The sequence below is a fragment of the Lissotriton helveticus genome, chromosome 5_1, assembly GCF_964261635.1.
Source record: "Lissotriton helveticus chromosome 5_1, aLisHel1.1, whole genome shotgun sequence".
Lineage (NCBI taxonomy): Eukaryota > Metazoa > Chordata > Amphibia > Caudata > Salamandridae > Lissotriton > Lissotriton helveticus.
The window spans coordinates 1,598,787,459-1,598,792,246 of record NC_136065.1 but is presented as its reverse complement, the minus strand read 5'-3'; the positions used below and the strand labels follow the sequence as shown (position 1 = coordinate 1,598,792,246).

Below are 4,788 nucleotides of genomic sequence, written 5' to 3'. Positions count from 1 at the left end.
GGGCCATTTCACTCGTCAGCTAATTAAAGCAGGAAGTAGGACCAAATGATTACTAATCAAGTCTGTAACAGGGCGTCCAGGAAAGACTCGGCTCCGTTGGTAGGCGGTAAATTAATTAGGAACCGAGTTGTACCTGTTTCGCGGTACTCGCGCTGATCAGGGGGCGCATGCGCGGTAGTGTTCGCAAGTACACTATATCCTCGCGCATGCGCTGGGCTGAATAAGGGCGTCAATGGCAGTTCCGGTTAGTAGAATGCAAGGCCATCGAATCAAAATAACGCGATGGTGCCAGAAATAACACATAGTGTCTGAGCTCAACGAGGGCACAGGAGTGAACCCTCTTAATCATTATGAAAATTCTATGGTCAAGCAACGATGGATCTCAACGGTATCCAGAGTGAGAAATGAAAATCATTTGTAAATGGAGTATATCAGATCACTGTCTAGAATAAAGCAATGTTATAAAGAGTATAGTAGGAGTTTCTGGTAAAGGCAAAAATTGATCAAAACCAGTTCAATACTCGGTGAATGTAGAAAAAAGTGCTATGACACAAAGAAGTGTTGGAATAAAATTGTTGATAATGTAAATGCAGCATGCCACGGCATTGAGAAGATGTTCCAAGGCCGGCTCAACGTAGGCAAACTACTCTTAAAACAGGGGGGTATAAAAGGGCGAGGGAGGCAAATGGAGGGCGGACAGAGTCGCACACAATAGAACTGGGTGAGCAAAATGATGTGAACTAACATGAGTTCACATCTTGCTGATAGACCCGCAACTGGCCGTTGCTCTCAATACTGAAAATACAAAAGTGCGGAGGGTCAAAAGGGGAAATAATTTTACGACCTGTCTTCTCATGCCCCTTATAGCAACATGAAACAACAACAGAGAAGACCAGGTCAAGGTGGTGTACTAATTTGAAAGGTGCGTGGGATTCAAATGGACACAGAGAATTGAGTCCTACTGGGCTGAAAAAACCCATCAGACCACCCCTTATAGCAACATGAAACAACAACGAAAGGTTTTTTCATCCTCAGTGGCAGTAATGCTTAGACACGGCCCGTCTGATACTCTTCAGACTCGGGCAAGTTTCTGTTACACAATGTAGCAGTCTGTGTAGCATACAACACGGGTCACTTGGTAACATGTGTTTGCCAAATGGCATTAATATGATTGCAGTTTTCCCAAGTGGGACATTTATCTACTATAGATACTTAGGACTATAGATATCATGAGCATTTGGTAACAAGATCTTTTTGCCATCTCAGGTCTCTCTTGTGGGGCTTCACTCTACCATCAACTGTAGTGGTTAAGTGTCGGTGGGAGTTCCCTGGCGGGTTGGATAGGAGTCTATCACACTTCAACTGGGTTTAGTGTGTGTAGAGCGATTAGGCTGGACACAGAAGGATGGTGCACTAACTGTGTCCTTTTCTTTACACACCAGAGCGGGGCCTCTATTTCCCGAGCAGTTGCCGGGCGAGATGAGGCCTTCACCCACACAAAGCTGGGTGAGTATCACTATCAGGAAATGCCTCATAGTGGTCAAGCTAATATGCTTAATTGTTGTGCAGAACACAAATTGTTCTAGCAGGTGTTTTCTGTTTTGGTGGGGTGCTTGGTACTATGTGGATACATGTGTATTAAGGGATACATTGTAATTTTGTTTTTCGACAGGAAGAAGATTATTCCTATGATCAGTGGACATTGGGGTTCCAAGGTTTGAGGGGCAGATATGTTTTTCTTAAATATATCACATGATATTGATATAACTCATTCCCTCTTACAAGAGTATATACCCGTCACACTGTTTTGCAGTAGCTTTTTACAAGGTCCTGATGAAAGCTGGAGCAACATTCCTTCAAGCTGAAACTAGTCGACCACTTCACACAGCGCCATAATGTAGTCTCACTTACCCACTACCAGGCGTGTTTTTAATATTGACACCTAAATCTATTTCTGCAAGCTGTTCCTTAATCTAGGTAGCCAATTTTAGCAAGCACTTTTTCTATAGCACTGCACTCTTTCCATCTTTTTTTGAGCACTACTGTGGCTGAAATTGCTGCTCTCCATGTATACAACGCCACTTGAAGGCTCAGGCATTGTTTGGAGCGATCACTTATGCCCATATGATGAAATGCCGCCAAATGGGTGGTCTGATGGGTTTTTTCAGCCCAGTAGGACTCAATTCTCTGTGTCCATTTGAATCCCACGCACCTTTCAAATTAGTACACCACCTTGACCTGGTCTTCTCTGTTGTTGTTTCATGTTGCTATAAGGGGCATGAGAAGACAGGTCGTAAAATTATTTCCCCTTTTGACCCTCCGCACTTTTGTATTTTCAGCATTTAAGGAAAATGCTACTTACCCGGTATGCATCTGTTCTTGGCATATAGAGTTGTAGAGTCATATGCTTTGCATAGATCGCCATCTAGTGTTGGGTCCGGATGTTTGCACTTTGTTTTTATTCTAAGAAGTCTTTCCAGTGACGACGTAGGTGACTCTTCCTTTCGGTAATTGTGCACATGGGCATTAACTCCATTGTTAGATTGTTTTCCCGCAGAGGGTGATAATGGAGTTAGTAAGAGTAGTAAAAGGAGATGTCCACGAATGCATGTATCTATGTAAGATGTTACTGGAACAGGAACAGGTATAGGTACCCGGGGAGGCGGGTGGTCGCAAATGACTCTACAGCTCTATAAGCCAAGAGCAGTTGCATACTGGGTAAGTAGCATTTTCCGTTCGAGGCATATGAGCTGTAGATCATATGCTTTGCATAGACTACATAGCAGTTATCTCCCAAAGCGGTGGCAAACCTGTAGCTGTTGCAGTGGTTTGAAATAGTGTATGTAAAACTGCCTGGCCTACTCTTGCTTGCTGTGCTGCTAACACATTCACGGAATAGTGTTTAGTGAATGTGCAAGGTGTAGACCATGTTCCAGCTTTGCATATATCATCTATGGGTATATTTCCTAGGAATGCCATAGAAGCCCCCAGTTTGCATGTAGTGTGCTCTGGGGGAATTCTTAATGTTCGTTTAACCTTTGCATAGCATATTTGAATGCACTGGACTATCCACCTTGCAATACCTGTTTTTTTATATAGGAGTGCCTTTGTGTGGCGGAGCAAAGCGACAAAAAGCTGATTTGTGTTACAGAAAGGTTTTGTCCTGGGCCAAGGGCGGACCTGTCCACACCCGTCGGAGCCCGGAGGAGACTGGTTTGGGCCCCCCCCCCGTTCGGAAGAGACTGGGCTGGGCCCCCCCCCCCGAGATCTGCGTTAACAGAAGGATTTTCTCCACTTGCAATGACAAAAAAGGTCTTAAGTACCCTGGAGATTGTGCTGATCTTGCTGTTTGTGCTGATGACATGCGTGACTATCGGCCTCGTGACAGTCATTTTTGTCAAACTGAATGAACCGAATAAAGACAAGATAGTAATTACAGATGTTCCGGGAACACCCCCGAAGCCCACCACACCATCACCAACAATTTCCGATGGCACGCACTTCCTGATTGGTGTAGGCCGCGCTGACTGCACGGCCCCCTTGGCAGACATCCCCTTGATGGGCTACGCTAACCCAGACCAGGTTGGTGGTGGCCTGCACGCGCGCTTGTTCAGCCGGGCTTTTATTGTGGCAGAGCACGATGATTCCAATAGAGTTGTCTTTGTAAGCGCCGACATAGGAATGGTCTCTCAAAGGTTAAGGTTGGAGGTAATGAAGAAATTGGAAGTTAAATATGGCACACTCTACAGGCAGGACAACGTTATACTGAGCGGCACCCACCCTCATTCGGGTCCGGCTGGCTACTTTCAGTACACTCTGTTCATAATCACAAGTAAGGGATACATCAAACCCTCTGTCGATGCTATTGCTGATGGAATTGGGAAGAGTATTGATCGAGCACACCAGAATATGAAAGCAGGAAAAATACTCATCAGCAAAGGACAAGTGGAAATTAGCCAGCTCAACAGAAGTCCCTTTTCCTATTTGGAAAATCCACAGGAGGAGAGAGACAAACACAACTCCAACACTGATAAGGAGATGGTGCTTTTGAAGATGGTGGATTTGAAAAACAATAGCCTCAGAATTATCATCTGGTTTGCAGTCCACCCTGTAAGCATGAACAACACAAACCACCTTGTGAACAGTGACAACATGGGATATGCATCTTACCTTTTTGAGCAAGAACAGAACAAAGGATTTCTACCGGGAGAGGGTCCCTTTGTAGCAGCGTTTGCCTCGTCAAATCTTGGAGATGTGTAGCTGAATACTAATGGGCCACACTGCATCAACACCGGAGACTCGTGAGATAACCCCACCAGCACGTGCCCCATTGGTGGGAATCAGGTGTGCATCTCTATGGGGCCCGGAAAGGACATGTTTGACAGCACTAAGATAATAGGACACACCGTCTATTCAAAAATAAAGCAATGCTCTTTTCACATCTAATGTGTGTATTGCATGTTCTGCCACTGAATCTGGTTGAGGGAAGAACAAAGGCAACTCAACAGATTCATTAATATGAAAAGCAGAAATGACTTTAGGAAGGAATTCAGGATTTGTTCGAAGAACTACTTTGTTCTGATGCATTTGTAAAAAAGGTTCTCTATAGTAAATGCCTGAAGTTCACCCACTCTTCTGAGTGATGTGATAGCAACATTCCATGTGAGAAATTGCAGGTCATATCTGTGCAATGGTTCAAGGGTGAACCCATTAATCTGGTAAGAACAATGTTGAGATTCCACACTGGAGGGGGTGGACGTCTTGGGGTTAATAACTCTTTTGAGTCCT

The 4,788-nt window shown here is 44.6% G+C and overlaps 1 pseudogene; it reads left to right on the top strand.

The window, feature by feature from the left end:
- The first annotated feature begins 3,300 nt into the window (after window positions 1–3,300).
- LOC144752706 (neutral ceramidase pseudogene) lies at window positions 3,301–4,419 on the top strand (annotated as a pseudogene).
- The last annotated feature ends 369 nt before the right edge of the window (window positions 4,420–4,788 follow it).